Genomic DNA, 17,747 nt, shown 5'->3' on the forward strand with positions numbered 1-17,747 from the left:
AGTCAGGGGGAGGACTTTCACTGTGGTGAGGACTGACTGGGTCTGGCCCACCCATTAGTCAAGGTGAAGCCACCACCGCAGGCAGGGACTCTGTGGGTGCCCTGCCCACCACTGGTGCCACTTCTCCAGTGGAGGTGGTGGGGTGGCTGGTGGTGAAATGGGATGTGCCACTGTTGGACTGGGACATTTCTGAGGAAGCAAAAATGGGTATGTTATTGCGGCTAAGAAAAACAGAGTATATGGGGAATGGCCAGGACCAGACTGAACAGAGAATTTCTAGGCGCTGTGGTGTGAAAGCTGCAGCAGCACAGGCCGTCTCTCCTAGGCCACCTCACCTGTATATCAGCCTTCGGGGTTCTGCTACACACATGGAGCAGGCTCCCCATTTCAAACCTTCTTCCTCATGGTGGTGAGAGGGGCTGGAAGGAAAACAGTGGTGAGAGTAAAAAAGCCAATGCAGTTATGGGCTGCATCAATAGTATAGCATCTAGATCAAGGGAAGTAATAGTGCCACTGTATTCTGCTCTGGTCAGACCTCACCTGGAGTACTGTGTCTAGTTCTGGGCACCACAGTTCAAGAAGGACACTGACAAACTGGAACGAGTCCAGAGGAGGGCAACCAAAATGGTCAAAGGCCTGGAAACGATGCCTTATGAGGAACGGCTAAGGGAGCTGGGCATGTTTAGCCTGGAGAAGAGGAGGTTAAGGGGTGATATGATAGCCATGTTCAAATATATAAAAGGATGTCACATAGAGGAGGAAGAAAGGTTGTTTTCTGCTGCTCCAGAGAAGCGGACACGGAGCAATGGATCCAAACTACAAGAAAGAAGATTCCACCTAAACATTAGGAAGAACTTCCTGACAGTAAGAGCTGTTCGACAGTGGAATTTGCTGCCAACAAGTGTGGTGGAGTCTCCTTCTTTGGAAGTCTTTAAGCAGAGGCTTGACACCCATATGTCAGGAGTGCTCTGATGGTGTTTCCTGCTTGGCAGGGGGTTGGACTCGATGGCCCTTGTGGTCTATTCCAACTCTATGATTCTATGAGAGTAGGGGCAGCAAGTGTGACACCACCCTTCCTCTTGGGCAATTGTTGTCCCCTGAGGGGAGAATGCCTGAAAAGGGCTTGTTAGGCCTATTGGTCACCTCTCTGTTTCCCCCCCAAAGATTTTGTTCTCCAATACAATCCTCTCTGTGTACTCTCTTTGCAATATGTTGGTGGGGGATGTTGATGGTAGTTGTGCGTTCTGAATATTCATGGCACATTTCTAACATAAAATGTTTGGTAGAATGAATCCCAAGAGGCAGTTGCCCAAATAGGCTTTGGACTTGTGTTTCTTCAACGGCAGCCTCCCACATCACATGGGAAAGCAAGGCGGCTTTCAAATACTTTTGTGATATTTGAAGGTTTGTGATATTTCATGGGTGTTCGCTGTTCCCAGAAAAAGGTAAAATATCCTTCTGTAATACATGCAAATCCTCAGGCATGTCTAAAGTATTGCTCTCTGGGACTGAGCCCATGAGTGCTAGAAAGTTTGCTTCTTTTTAGGCTGAATTATAATATTTTTATTGTGTGACTTTTATTATTGTTATTGTTGTTGAATTTATATGCCACCCAATACCTGGAGGTCTCAGGGCAGTTCACAGAATAAAATCGAAATATAAAACCACAAACTATATAATAAAAATAAAAACAACAACCCAATAACACCCCTCCAAAAAAAACCCCACATTTTAAAAGGGCATAAGACACACGGCTTATGAAAAGAGTCATGAGGTTTATCAGATCAGCCTTCAAGCCAAGTCTGTATGTAAAACTGTCTAAAGGTATCTGATGCAGACGCTGTGATAATTGTCATTTCTGCTGAATTCATTTACAGGAAACAGCCCTTTTTGGCTTTGGATTATATAGCTCCATTTTCTTCTCCATTGTGTTGAGGTTTTATGGAAGTTAACAAGTCAGTGAATTTCATCTGACTATAATTGGATGGTTGCTGTTTAGCAGATTTTATAGACAGCTAATTAAAATAATAGAGTGCTAATTAGTAGACTTTAAGACATTCTCCATCATATAAATTATGAACATAAGCACAATGTAATTTTCATTTCAATGGAAAGAAGAAAAAGAAATAAAAGAGCAAAGGTTGATCTTGGGGGTGGGGGGACCACTTCTATCTAGTGGACCGGATCAGTAAGCGCCCCACCCCTCTATGAGCCACTTTTTCATAGAATCATGGAGTTGTAGTTTTGGAAGGTGCCCCAAAGGTCATCTAGGCCAACCCCCTGTGATTTTGACAGGTGGGTGGGTTCACCTTCCTGTGATCACCTGTCATTATATGACATCAGGTGGATCCAAACCCTCCAGACAAAAGCAGGCCTTTCTTGGAGCACTGAATTTAAATATTACCGAAAGCCAGCTCTGTTGCAAATGATCACTCTGAAGCTGTGCACTGCTGGTTGTGCCTTTGCAGTGGGGCTTGCATTTGGTGCTCTTTAAATTCTGTGCCAAATGCAAACCCACTGAAATTGGTTGCACATGGAAACTCCCAAGTGAGAGCTGCATAGCAGAGCGGATTTATTCCAAAATAGCAGGACTTGTATTTGGCACTAAATTTAAACAGCACCAGATGTCACTCCCATTGCAGAGCAACCATCAGGAGGGCACTTTAAGGCTCTGAATTGTTCCTTTGCAACATTCACTTACTTGCCCCACATCTGATGTTGAGTGACAGGTCAGCTTGGCTGGGGCCAAATGGCCTTGCAAGCCAAATGAAGAGCTCTGCCAGGAGTCATTTGGGTTGTGTGCTGAAGGTTCCCCATGCCTGACCTATCCTAGATCAGTATTCTGTTCCCACAGTGGCCGACTGGATGCATGTGGGGATGCCCGTAAACATGTACAGCTCTGATTGTTTATGGACTATATAGCAATGCATGTGATTTTGGAAGGAATTCAACATCATGCTCCTCTGCTCATTCCACCAGTGGAAGATTTTTCCTCACCCCCCTCTCCTTTGCCCTTTCAGTGCTTCTGGGTTTCTCCTGAAGCCAAATTCAGGGGTACAGGGGGGATATGGGGGAGAGAAAGGGGAGAACCCCATTGCTCAAGCAGACATCTTTGTACAGGGCTTCTGCTGACGGGACTCATTCATTAAATCCCATCGTGTATGCCTTTTATTTTGTTGTCCAGGAAATGTCAGTTCCACAGTTTTGCTTCGATTGAAAGATAGCAGGCCTCACAGGAGAAACCTCTTTGAAATACACAAATGCGTGAATTACTTTCTTTTTAAGCTTCAGGATGGGAAAGTGGCTGATCTTATCACTGAAAGGAAGGAGGCAGTTCTATCAGTATCCTGTTTGCTTTAAATCTCCCTGTGTGTTTGTGTGTACATTCAGAAAAGAATGGCTTGGTTATATGAAAACTCAAACAGACACACACCCATTGTGTTTCAGAAACAGTGAGGCATCTGCTGTAGTGGGAAGAGAAGACCATTTGTTTATGTGTACTCATAGCATACATTCCACATTAAGAACAAGATTGGGAGGGGTGCGGATCGGGCGGGTGGGGGGAACGGGTTATGCTCCTGCAGAAGAAAATTCCCCAATCCAGAGCCAGTGCCTCTTCAATGCATCAAATGTTTGTTTTTTGTTTTTTTGCTGCTGTTCATAAAATAAGTGATCTTCTAAAGCGGGGATGGCTGATCTGCAGATCAGATGTGCCCCGCACTCAAGAATTTTAACTCATTTCTTCTCTTTTCATCTTCCTTCCCACCTAAGAACATTGCCCCTTCACTCTACCGCCATTCTGATTTTATGGTCATGAGAAGCTTGTTTGTCTATTCAAAGCATGTGTTTTAATGTGTTTGCCAGCGTTTAGTTTTTATGAGCAGCCCCTTCGGACTTGAAAGAGGTTCGCCGTTTCCTAAAGGAAGGAACTGTGGGCAAATTATGTCGATCAAGATCTTGCATTGCCACACTTATTATGTACACATGCTGAGGAAACAACTTGGCTTCAGTGGTGGGTGATTTGTTCATGACTGGGAACCACATCAGAAATAGAAACTGGAGAGCTGCCAGTTATTTCCATACATGGTTACATGCAATTATAACATAATTTTCATATCATTTCCCCAGCCCTGGCGAATGCCAAAGGAGAGGTGACAAACACTTTATTCTACTATTTCTTTTTTTATGATGAAGCCAATATTTGGGGGAAGCATTATTTGGTGGTTTAACTCCTGCTTTGAAGGCCGAAGGTCCTAAGTTCAATGTCTGGCACCTCCTGCCTAAAATTCCAGAAAGCTGCTGCCAGTCTGCATAGACAATGCTTGGCTAGATGAACCAATGGTCTGACTCAATACAAGGCAGCTTCCTATGTTCTGTGTTCCTGTTGGACACAAATGAGGTGAGGCAGCAAGAACTCGAGACAACCACTGAAATCTCTTCATATATACAGTATATGTGCAGGGGCACCATCTCTAGGGGGCCCTGAGCACCCACAATTTTTTGTTGTGGGTGCTCAGCACCCTCACCACAGGCCCCCCTGACACAACTTCTGCACCGGAAGTCACATCCAAGACCTTGTGAGACCTCAGAGATGCTGTCCGAGGCCTTGCAAGACCTCAGAACCTGACTTCTGGTGCCACTGGAAGTCAGGTTCTGAGGCCGTGGGGCACATGACATCATGATGTCATGTTGCAATGTGATGTCATGATGTTATGTCACATATGCTGGGCACCCATAACCTGGGGCCCAAGTCAGGGTGTGTGCATGTGACATGGCATTACATCTTCCCGAAATAGTTCTGCAACTATAAGGGCTGGAAACTTAAAATAAAAAATAGATGCTGAGATTCTTTGTGCCAGAGAATTGCAGAAACTTCACATGTGTGGGGAGAAGTCTGTGCTGCCTATGCATAATGCCTGTAGCAGCCAGTGGGGCTGCACTGTTCTGAGTTTCCAATGCCCTATGTCACCTGTTACTGAGATGGTGAGGGCGGTGGGGAGCTCAGCATGGTGTAGGCACAGCAGCAGAGCCAATCCAACCCTTCTGACATGGCAGCCATAAAGTGCCCAACTCCCTGCTGCTCCCTCTTGGCATCTTGCAGCGATGTGCAGTGTGGGGCAGGCAGAAAAGCAATGCAGCCCTATCCGCACAGCCCTGCCAGTCTCTACCGCTTAGTGTGGGAAGCTCTTCTGCATCCATGTACATTCTTAAGTGTGTAACTCATCTACATTCGTGTACATAAGAATATCCAGCAAAAGTACAGCCACCTTTCTCCCTGGACTAGCTTGCAACACAAGACTTAATCATATGTCACTCACTTTCCTGGACTCCTCCCAGTTCTAATTAAATGACAGTAAATGCAAAATCAAGTCCATAGGCCAGGGTGTCAGCCAGGATTTGGATAATAAATGTACAACACCCCAACCAGAAGGAGGCTAAGGTTTCTATTATTTCTCTCTCTCGGTTCATGAGAACATAAGAGCCTGCTGGATCAGGCCAAAGGAGACCAAGTCCAGCATCGTGTTCTCAAGGTGGCTTGACAGATGCTCTGGGAAAGCTCACAAGAACCTGAACACAACAGCACTCTCCCCACCTGCAGTTCCCAGTGATGGGTGTTCAGCACTGCACTGTCTCAAACTGCAGATGTAGAACATAGTCATCATAGCTGGTAGCCCCTGCTAGCCTTATCCTCCATGAAGGATTCATACAGCAGCACAATCTTAGGGAAATAGGAAAATCCCTTATCCCATGTCGGACTGTTGATCCACCTAATTTGGGGGTGTTGTCACTGGTTGTCAAACAAGAAGCTGTGGCTGGAAGTACCAGGGATTAAACCTGTGACCTCCTGCGTGCAAAGAGCATGCTCTACACCTGAGCTCAATGCATTCTTTATTCTTTTCTTTTTTCAACTTTATTCTTATGGAAGTACTTAAACAATCCCCATATAACACCCCCCAAAATAAATTCCATGCATATACAATGTAAATGATTAAGTCAAACATTAAGCAGGTTTGTACAATAGTGCAGAGTTGATTATATGTGAAGCATCTTCTATGTCCCAGGGTGAGCTGTGAGTAGCTGGTGACGATGGGACAATCGTTGTCCTTCCCAGGGGTACCGAATAAACATGTACCGTACAGTTTCAGAATCATCTTTGGTCTTTGGGTTCCTTAGTGCTCCAAGATGCTTCATTACTTTCTCCGCAAGAGCTATGTCCCATAGTCTTATCCCATCATGCCTCCAGAGTTAATTTAGTAGCTGTTTTCCATAATTGTGTCAATATATTTCTAGCTGCAGAAGACATGAAGAAGATTAGTGGGTCCTGAAATGGTAAATTCTTATGCTCATGTGTAAATAGAGTTGATGAAGCTAGCCTCAGATCAGGCTGTATCACCTGGTCTGTAATAAAGAAACTTCTTTGCATTGGCGTAGACCTAAAGTCCATATCTCAAACCACTGCTGTTTTATGCTGCCAGTGTCAATGTCTTTGTGCATTGCTGATCTGGATGCACATTAACACCCACATTGTGATAACGCGTCCAAGCCCTAATGAAATAGTGAGAAGTAACTTTTGGTGCAAATTTGTCTAGTGTCCCCAGTAGTTATGCGAGTCTAGTTGCTCAAGATTACATCTGGCTCTTGGCCTTTTTAGTGGACCAACATTTTCTTTTCATTTCTGTTATTTGGATAACCTTTCTATCTTTGTTCTCATCCATGAGTGTTTCCTTTTCTTCTTCTTTTTCATACAATATTTGGCGAGGCTTCTGGGGCTTGATCACCAGGTGAAAAACGATGAAGGGGCGAGAGGAGACAAGATTTAGGGCCATGAATAAGATTAAAGAAGTACAATAAGAGACTTGTGGAGCACATTGTTTTCCTTTAAAAGGATAATTCTTAAAAGTGTTCTGACTTGAAGCTGACATTCAGAATATAGAACATGACCAAAGTTGGAATTGCTCAAGGCATACCAATAAATGACAGTGGCGTAGGCAGTCTCATGGAAGGAATCCAGAAGCAGAATCTAATAAGGAAAACGTTCAGCCATCATTGATGTGTAATTATTTGGAGCTGTGCCAGTATACATCCAGCAGGAAGCTCCCTACACCAAAAGAAGAATAAGTAATAAAATAGGGTTGAAGTCCCCCCTCTGCCTCCCAAGAGACCTTGATTTTACAGAAATAGATTAGCCATATGATGTACAGTGTATTTAAAAGGCATCTTCCAGATCAATGAGTAGAAGTCTCCTTAGGGCTCAGCTAGACATGACACTGTATTTGCCTTTTATGTGCATGTTTTTAAAGCTGCAAATAAAATTAGCAGGAAGGGAGGATTTAACTCTTCTGTGATCCAGAGGAAAATCCCTCCCATACAGGTGCAGCTTGCATTTGGGGAAATTCCCTGTTGGCAACCACTTAGGAGGAAAAAATATTCTTCTGGAGTTCAGCAGGAGTGGGGAATGGATTAATTTCCCCCTCCACATCTACAATCCTGAGAATTATCATCCCCTGCCCTCAGAAAAAGAAGCTGATTCTATTTGCATTTTTCTTTTGAAAGACAAAGATATATTAAACATCAGGTCTAGTTTGGCCCTTAGACAAAACCCTACTATCTGTGATATCAAGAACACTTAGGTCACACAGGCCCCTCTTTAAATCACTCAGACGTGTGCCATATCCAATTCATATGCCCCTCTTTAGATGATGTTGCTCATTCATTGATAAACTTTGATGAAATAATTCCATGCTGGGAATCTACCTGCACAATCACCTTTATGTGCTGTAAATAGTACTGGTTTCTGGTTTTTTGCTTATGATGCATGGATATTGAGGATATATCCCACTTGCGTGGGATTTATGCATTGCACAGCATCCTCAGGCAATGCTTGCTGTGGCTCCCTTTACAAACACACCCCGCCCTCAGCAACTAAGCAGACTCCATTTTATTTTCTCACAATGTTCCCAATATAGCATCACTCTAGAGTTTGGTGGAGAATTAAAATGTGGATCGGAAGAGTCTATGTTAGATGAGCCCACTGAAGGACACTGGCACAGGAGGAGTCCCTCTGTAGAGCTCTATGCCCCCAAACACTGTCTCTGGCCCTGATTTCCCCAAGGGAAACACTGAAATGTAGTTCGATGAGTTTGCTGTGCATTCTTTGTCTGATATTGCCTGATGCAGGAGTCTACCATGAGGGCCATGTAGTGCCCACCAGTATTTTCTATGGCATCCAAGAAAGGTCTCATCATTAGATATCCTCTCAAATTTCAGCAATGTATTTGAAATGGTTTGCTCTTGGTCATATCCTCTTGCACTGACTCAGGCTCCCCTACATTGAGCAAGCCCCCTTAAACATTTCACTGGATGCCGAGAGTAGACACCCACACTTCCTTCTGTTCTGAACAGAGAAGAGGTACAAAGAGCTTCTCACTGTGAGTGGGCGTGATGCAGGCTCTGATGTAGATGCCTTTTTCCCATTGGTGGGTTCCTGTCTCTTTGTGGCCCTGCATCTTTTTCTGCTCTTTCAGATGCAGCAGCCATTTTATACGTTGTGCTCCCACAGAAATCATTTTGTGTTATCCCCATGACAGCCATTTTGTGACTAGCATCAATGGTGTTTCCTAAAAATTCTGGCCCAAAAAAAGTTGGTGACCCTAGTATTCCTATAGAAAGGGGATGTTTCTTAAGCCAGTATATGGGCTTAGTCACACTTACCCACTCTTTAGCACTCAATTGGAACAAACGTCAATTCGGATTTTCCGCATAGTGACATTTGCTCCGATTTGGCTTTAAAGAGCAGGTTTTTGTGGGGAAACTCCAGCTCAAAAAAGGGGGCGCTCAGACACAGCTTTAAAGTGTGGCTCATTGCCTGGAAAGAGCAGAGGAAAGGTAAAGTATGGATAAGCTTTAAGACTGCAATATAAGTACAGTATAAGCAGATACACCCTGAATTTTCTGAGTACAGAAATTTGTTATTTATTTGATACATGTATGCAATGCCTTTCCATTAAAAAAATATATGTCCAAGGCATTTCCCATGGCAATATTTCTGTACCTAAGGGAAATTCAAGAGTTTTCCAATATAGCATTCATTCATTGCTGTTTTGACGGCATTTTCCCCTACCAAAATTATTATTATTATTATTTTAATTTTCAGAGCTGTGTGCTCTCCTATGACATTGTATCAATGCAGGAGTGATCATTAGCTGCATTTTAATGAATAAGAGCACAACCCACAGTGCTCCACAGTTTCAACTTCTTTGGAGACCATGAGCTCCCCCTCCCCTGTGCTGAAAGAAATATCTATCCAGCCTTTGTAAAAAGAAAGGGGACAAAAATAATCACGACTATTCCCTACCCTCCCTATCCCAGCACCTGGATGCAATTTGAACCTTTGGGAAAGCTAGGGCCTCTAAAACCTCAGACGGTGCTAAGCTTTTATTTTGAATCCACAATTGGATGAAATGAAAACTGAGATTTGGCCCAGAGGCTTAATTAAATATGAGCCAATCGTCTGTTTTCTCGCCATAGAGCTCTGGCTTCCAGCAAAACATCTGGAGGGGAAAAGCTATTACTGGATGGATCAGAGAGGAAGGAAGGTGCAGTGTGTGCACTCTCATTAAGTCTCTCTGCTTTTTCATCTGAGCATCAAACTTAATTCCAAGCTGAAGGAGCAAAACCATCAAGCACTGTGGCTGCTGTGTGACCTCCATGCACTCATTAAAGAAAAAAGAAAAAAGGCTATGCTTTTTCTTTCCAGGCAAAGGCCATCCAAAGCAGCTTATAGTGGAGAGAAAAAAATTGTAATGGTGGAAAATCAATATGATATAAAAAAGAATAAAACCCATTCGGATTCTCTGTAACATAATCCACTACAGCCGCAATCCAGAAAATTCCCCAAGAGAAGGCCAATTGAAACGAATAGGTCTTTAATACTTTCTAAAAAAACCCTTAAGTGTAAAGACCAGCTGCAAATATAGCTGGGAGGGAGTTCAAAAGTTGTGGGAGCACCATGACGAAAACTCTCTCTCTGATGGCCACCCACCTCACAGACCCAAGGGGTGGACACAAGAGGAAGGCCTCCTATTGAGACCTCATTGTGTGGGCAGGATGGCAGAGATGCAGGTGGTCCAATAAACAGGCCAGGTCCAATGGTTGAAACTACTTTGTCCCAGAAATGCACTGGAAGCCAGTGTAGCTGTATAATAGAGGTGTTGTTGGAGCTCAGAAAGCTTTTCACCCTATAATAGATGTTGTTGGAGTTCAGAAAGTTTTTATTTGCAAGCATGTAAACCATCTGGGTCATAGCCCTTGCAGGCATGTGGAGCTGTGTAGAGTTGGCGTAGCCATTTCATGGATGTTACCTAAGCAGTTGTATCTTCAGCTGGCCACTGAAGCTGAAACTAGTGCCTTGTGTTACAGGATAAGGAGGTTTCAGAAGCTGGTTAGTGTTTCCTTAAGGAAAAGAGGCCCCACACCTCAAGGTTTCTGACATGGGTGCCGTTTCCCCCTTAATCCTAGGCACTTTGAGGCCACCGCTGATCACTCTTGAAGAGTGCAAGAAATGTGTTCAGCTCAGTCACACGTTATTGGGACTTGACATATTCCAGGGGACATGGAAATCCATTCCCAGGAAAAGCACTGGTGAGCTCAAGCTTTAACTAGGTGTGTAAACTGTTGTGGTGGCTGTTTCCGTTTCTTACCAGCCCTTCTCCCTAAGGTCCCTAGGAAAGTTGCAGCAATTTGAAAATGCAATATTAAAAATAGTTTCCAGTTACAGTCACAAGAATAGAGTGGGTCTTAAAAATATATGTCTCAGGTGCCTAAGGCCAGGCCAAAGAATCGCATCTTCAGCACGTGACAGAAACTACATAATGGAAGTGCCAGGCTGTGTGGAGGGAATTCTGCAGCTTAGGGGCTGCCACAGAGAATACCTTCTCCTGTGCTGCCGCATCTGCTGCCCGCAAACCTATGAGGGAAGTGAAGTTGTCAAGAGCGGATAGAGAAAGCAATTTGCTATTTGGCACCCAGTTAAAAAATCATCACAGGGCAGCTGTAAATGCGTGAACATAGGAAGCTGTCGTATGTCAAGCGATTTATCTCAGTGTGGTCGTCACAGGCTAGCAGTGGCTCTCTAAGATTTCAGGCAGGCCTCTCTTCCAGCCCTGCCTAGATGCTCTAGCACTGGACTATGGTCCCTTCCCTTAGGGCAGAGCCAGTCATCCATAATGTCCTGCCATTGGGGAAAGTTTGCTCTTCTGCATTTTCATTTAGACATGTGGGCATGTTAGTGCCCACCTTATTGAGTGTCCCTAATGCTACCAGCTATCTCATGGTGAGTTTGTGGCCCCAAAGAGCAAACACTTGTTCTTTGCTGCCTCAGAGAGCAAGAATAGAACTAATGGGCTTGAGGTAACAGGGCAGGGTAGATATTGGTTGAGTATCAGGAGAATATTCTTCTTAACTGTATTGTATGAGCAATTCAGCAACAGCACCAACTACCTGGGCTCTTCCTTGCTGGAGTCTTCAAGCAGAGACTGGGCAGACATCTATTGAGAACACTGGATCTCCTACACTCAGCAGGGGCTTCACATATAAGGACCCCTCCAGTGGTTCTAAAGAGTCATCTCTAAGTTCTTGTGACAAAAGCACCCTGCCATTTGTCAGCTCATACCATGGTGGATGTGCAGGCAATGTAGACTGGCAATCTGTTTTCTAGTGGCAGGATATCGACATCCTAAAAGTCATCAGTGAAATCAGAGCGAACAGCTGTGTTTGTTCTTTCCACGATCTTGCTAGGGCAGGGTTTTGATCTGGCTAGGACAAGAAACCTTGCTGTATACACACACGTGTGTGTGCATGTCAACACCCTTCAGATTATTTTTAGTCTCTTAACACTAAAAAAAGAAAAGTGCTATTTGTAAAGCCACATTTGAGACTTGTTCATGGTTGTCCTTGGTTGTAGCGATCTGCTCTTGTATGTCATGAAAGAGCTCTCTTGTCAAGCTGCTCTTTGAGTGAAAGGTTGGTCTAGAAAGGCAAATGGGGCACTGCCCCACAATTTTCAGTCTATGCTTAACCTACCTATCTTATTACTTACAAACATTCTATAGGGGGTGGGGGAGGTAACCCTGACCGTCAGCTTCCTCTTCCTTAATTTCAGCCCCCACCTGCACTATACATTTAAAAGAGTATCATACCACTTTAAACAGCCACGGCTTCCCCCAAAGAATCCTGGGAAGTGTAGTTTGTTAAGGGTGCTGAGAGTTGTTAGGAGTCCTCTGTTCCCCTCACAGAGCTACAGTTCTCAGTCAATCCTTCTTTTCAGGGAAATCTGGGAATGAACCCCTGTCAGTAGAAGAGGGATCTCCAAGCAAGTCTCAGCAACCTTAACAAAATATACTTCCCATGATTCACTGGGGGAAGGTTTCACTGTTTAAAGTGGTATGGCAATGCTGTAAATGTATAACATAGGTTGGAGACAAAACGAGAAGTAGTTGGCTCTGCCCAGGGGTGCCAACCTGAATAAAATATGGGGGCCAGGTAAGCCCTGCCCTGCATAATTAGTCACATGATGCAGTGCACACACACCATTTGAATGGCAATGCCCATCAACTTTTGGGGAGTCCCCCCTCAAATATTCCATTGGGAGGGCGAAGACCCCTTGGCCCTGGCTCCTGTGGCTCTGCCTGTGATTGGCTCTGGCTCTGATTCTATGTACCATTGGCCTCTCTTCTGTCTACCCTACCAATCCCAATGGGCCACAACTGCCACTGGGTTCTTTACAGACAGATTCGAAACCAGATGGATGATCTTGCTTGCCACACTTGGCCATTGGGTTTTCACAGAGCAGTGCCAACTGCTTATACCCTGAGAGGGTTAGGGGCCTGAGGGCAAGAGCCCAACCTTCTCCAAGTGTTCTGGTTTCCTAGCTGTGCTTTGTGGATTAACACTGCACAAATTCTGCTGATGTTTTTAAATACTAGTAGAAGGAGCTGAAGCTGAAAGCTGGTTACTTCAGTTCTTTGAGTTCCGTATTCATCAGAAACCTCTCCAACATAACAGGCTATTGCATGCCTTTCAAGTTTCTATGAATATCTTTTATGAGGTGTGTGTGTGTGTGTGTGTGTGTGTGAGAGAGAGAGAGAGAGAGAGAGAGAGAGAGAGAGAGAGAGAGCTGATAGAATATTATGTATTAATATTTGTATCGAAGGCACCTCCCAAGGCTGACTTCTGACTTCTATCCCAAAAGGAGATTAAATTTTATCTCCACTGTGTATTTTTCTCCTTTCAGATCTGAAAAGATCAGCTGGAAATGTGGCGCGGTAACCATTGTTAATGGCGCATGAAGAGAAGAAAGACAGATTTTACTGTTTGGCTATATTTGCTGGGAGTTTCCAATTAAATATTTCCACTGCCAGTTCAGACGCTTATCTGTCTTTGAAAGAGGACAAAGACAGAGTTGTTTCACCTGCAGCTTGTGTACATAGCCATGGGCGGCTCTTGTTATGTCACTTGCAAACTATTTCCTTCCTCTTTTGTGTATTGATGACAGAGCAGATTCCTGTTAAGGTAAACTGAGCCTTCTGTTCACACACAACTTCAAAGAAGGTTATATTTCAAAGGCAAGCACAGTGGGGCCAGATGGGGTGGGGGAGAAGAGGTCCAGGCAGCCCCCTGTGTGCTGTGTGGGACAGAAACACTTATCAATATGGAAGATTGAAAAGTGGAGGCGAGCTGGATGCCTAAGATCCTTCAAACACACCTCCACAAATTTGCAGTAAGGGAAGTAAAGCTGAGCTGACGTCTAATGCAAATAGGCATATAAAAGCTGCCTTAAACCACCGCTGCTTCTAGCTCAGTCTGCACCTAGGATGGGGGACCTGTGACCCAGCCAGCAATGGCCAGTGGTCAGAATCAGGGAACAAAGGGAGCTGTGGTCCTGCACTATCTGGGAAGCCAGAAGTTCCCACCTTGCTCTACATAGTTGGGCTGCAGCAGTTCAGGATTTCAGACAGGAGCTTCTCCCAGCCCTAGCTGGCGATATTGGGAGTTGAGCCTGGGAACATTTGCATGCAATGTGTCTGCTGTGTTGCTGAGTCACTCAGGGCCCTTCCCTGGGGAGTTCTTTCTGTATCTGCCTGTAGCCGCTGTCTGTATCAATTGCCCATCCTGAAACTCTTGTGGGCATAGGCAAAGCTGCAGGAAGGGATTTGCCTGGAAAGCAGGCAGATTTCACTAGCAAAGCTAATGTTGCACTTCACCAGTTTCAGCTGAGTGTCAAGAAGTCACACAGTATATATGCTACTGGTCTTCATTTGGTGGGTTGGGACCCCACAAGCTGTGCTTTGGGGCAGTCTAGGTTTGAGCACACCAGAGGTGCCAACACCCATTTCTTTGGGCAAAAAGGTGGCAAAAGAGGGTTAAGCTAGGGTTGCCATATTTCAAACAGTGAACATTCAGACAGAAAAGCTGTTGAGTGTTGTTGAGCTTTTTGGAGGGGACAAAGCTGTTCTGAGGCTGCCATATGTGCAGAGAATTATGGACGTATGGTATCCATAGTTAAGCAGAAAAAGGGGGGTCTGAAGGGAGAGAGAAGGAGAAAAAGAATACAGATTTATTTCTGTTGCATTCCTGTAGCTTTGGATGTTGTGGTTCTACATCTTGTTTTTTTATTTGATTTGTTGAGTGGCACGCAAACAGATAAATACAAGGAGGAAAAAGCCTATGTTGGGCTGTATCCAACAAAGTTTTTCTATTCCTGCAAAAACTTCTACTTGTGCAACATGCCTTCTCTCTCTCCTTTACTCACACACTCCACACTCCTTCTCCAAATTTGCTCCAGAGGATTGGCAGAAACCCTTAAACAGATTTAGGGGCACGGGGAGAAGAGAGGGTGGGGATGTTCCATCACGTAAGCGGATGTCTTTGTGCAAACAGGACAAGTTCATTGGTACAATCCACTCTAAATAGTGAAAAGTGGGCCCCATGTAGCAGGTGAGGTTAATGGCAGCTCTTGCCAGAGCCTGGAAAAGTTGAGAACTATGGAAAAAGATACTGTTTGGGATACAGTGTTCACACACTACTTAGGTGGCAAAGTATAAGTGTGAGAATGTTTGCATGAATACAGTATCTCCTTCAGAGATTTCTCTGCAAAATTTATTTGGACAGAAATGAGGACAGGGCACAATAAGTGAGCATGTATATCTTTACCAGCCTTCTGCAAACTCATGCTCTCCAGGTGCCTTGGACTACAATTCCCATCATCCTTTACTATTAGGCATGCTTACTGGGAGTTGGAATCCAACAACACTAGGAGGGCCACAAGTTGCCCATCCTTAAGGTGTACCATAGGCAGTAGCTGCCCCACAACACTGCTTGCAGTCTCCTCTGAACACCCAGAGTCTGCACAATTGTCATACAGTGGTGCCTCGCAAGACGAAATTAATTCGTTCTGCGAGTTTTTTCGTCTTGTGAATTTTTCGTCTTGCGAAGCACGGTTTCCCATAGGAAATGCATTGACGGTTTCCCATAGGAATGCATTGACAGTTTTAAGAAAAAGGCGCAAGACGTTTTCGTCTTGCGAAGCAACTCAAAAAACAAAAAACTCTTTCGTCTTGCGAGGCATTCGTCTTGCGAGGTACCACTGTACTTCCTCCCTTTGTGGTACAATATTTTTCATTCTCCAGTTTTCTTCTTTTTTCTCTTCCCACTCAGGTGATCTTTTGTATCTTCTCTCATTATTGCTAATATTTACAACTTAGAAACAAAATGAATTACTGCATAAGGTGCTAGTATCTCTTACAATAAACTGGGGAGATCCTGTTTTCAATCAGACAAGGTCTTTTGGGATGCATCCAGATGTACATAATTTTCACAGTGAGTCTGCAAATGGAAGACCACTCGGCAAGTTTGGAGCAGAAGTACAGTCTTCTCTCCTGCGTTGAGCTTGAGGGAAACCCACTGAGTTGGTGGTTCTTGTGTCAGTTATAAAATTGCCTCCCCATTCTTAGAACAGTTTTCTACTGTAAAACAACAACACTAAGGTCCTTTCCCCCCTTTATTAAGGTCTAAATAAAAGTTTGATCAAGTAAATATGCATGATGGTTTCACAAACTGGACAGGCAAGCCATCAGAAGCATAGAGGAAGAGGCATTCAGCATTCAGTTCGGACAATGCATGCATGATATTTAAGTAGGGAAGGCAGGAGGAAACAAGTCACCCTAGAGAGCCACATGACCTGAACCCACTCCTCTGTCAATGCATCAGAATGCAGCCTTTATTTTTTTATTTTCTGCGGGGTTAATTCTTACCAGTTACATTTCTATACTACTTTTCCAGAACATTAATCCCCAAAGTGTAATGAACAAGAAGGGGCCATATGAAACAGGAAATCGAAAGATTACTAACAGAAAACTCCCAACATCATCTCTCAACAGGAAATAGCTAAAGCTCACTAGCAGAAAATCTCAACAGTTGAGTCCCCAAGGAGCCTTTTGGGTTGTATGAGCAGAAGGCAAGCTCTCACAATGAATCTTCCCCTTCTTTTCCTTTCCCCTGCAGCCCCATGTACCCCTACCCCCTAAAAGTCTCTCCAGAGAGTCTGGGGACCCTACCAAACATTGCGGGCTTTGTCATATGAGACTGCAGTGGGTGGAAGGAATTACCCAAAACAGGGTAGAGGAATCTTGCATCGGTAGAGCATAAATTTCTTCTATCTGAGTTTGGTTAATTCCTCCTGTGTCCCCCTGTGGCCTCATATGATACAGCCCACAATGTTTGGTAGGTCCCCCAGATCCTGGCTTAGATTTGACCCTTGGGGTCCCTTCCAACTCTATATTTCTATGATCCTCTGGAGAGACTTTTCAAAGGGTAAAGGGGGACTGGAGAGGAAAGGAATGATCCATTGGGTGAGCTTGCCTTCCATCGAAACATCCAAAGCTGCCTTATTACTGAATCAGACCATTCGTCCATCTAAACTTGCTGGCAGCAGCTCTCCAGGGTTTCAGACAGGAGATGTTTGCAGTCCAGTAACACTGGGGATTTCACCTTGTAACTTCTGGATGTAAAGCAGATGTTGCACCATTGAGAAGAAGAAGAAGAAGAAGAAGAAGAAGAAGAAGAAGAAGAAGAAGAAGAAGAAGAAGATACTTATACCCCAGCCACTCTTGGCGGCTTCCAACAAAATATTAAAAATACATTAAAACATCAGTCATTAAAAACTTCTCTAAACAGGGCTGCCTTCACATGTCTTCTAAAAGTCCGATAGTTGTTTATTTCCTTGACACCTGATGGAAGGGCGTTCCGCAGGGCGGGTGCCACTACTGAGAAGGCCCTCTGCCTGGTTCCCTGTAACTTGGCTTCTCACAGCAAGGGAATCGGCAGAAGGCCCTCAGCGCTGGACCTCAGTGTCCGGGCTGAACGATGGGGGTGGAGATGCTCCTTCAGGTATACTGGGCCGAGGCCATTTAGGGCTTTAAAGGTCAGCACCAACACTTTGAATTGTGCTTAGAAACGTACTGCATTTAACCCAAAGATAGGTTCACTGAAGTCCAAAAAGACTCCACTGTTGTCTTCCTCGCACATATGATAGAGGAAAGTCTGGGTAACACAGAATATCTAATCCTCTGTCTGTGAAATGTACCATTGCTGAGTCAGTGACACCAAGCTCATAAAACACTTGGAGCCTGGCGTAACCTCCACCCTTCATGCAATACCTGGCGGATGAGCAGGTATGATTCATGTGACTT

The 17,747-nt window shown here is 44.4% G+C and overlaps 1 protein-coding gene across 1 annotated transcript in view; it reads left to right on the top strand.

The window, feature by feature from the left end:
* SLC67A1 (solute carrier family 67 member 1) overlaps window positions 1-17,747 on the top strand; it is a 69,938-nt gene that overhangs the window by 38,764 nt on the left and 13,427 nt on the right. The gene's annotated exons all lie outside the window — the stretch shown is intronic.

Source organism: Podarcis tiliguerta, assembly GCF_965153285.1.
Source record: "Podarcis tiliguerta genome assembly, chromosome: 1".
In the NCBI taxonomy this organism is placed as follows: Eukaryota; Metazoa; Chordata; class Lepidosauria; order Squamata; family Lacertidae; genus Podarcis; species Podarcis tiliguerta.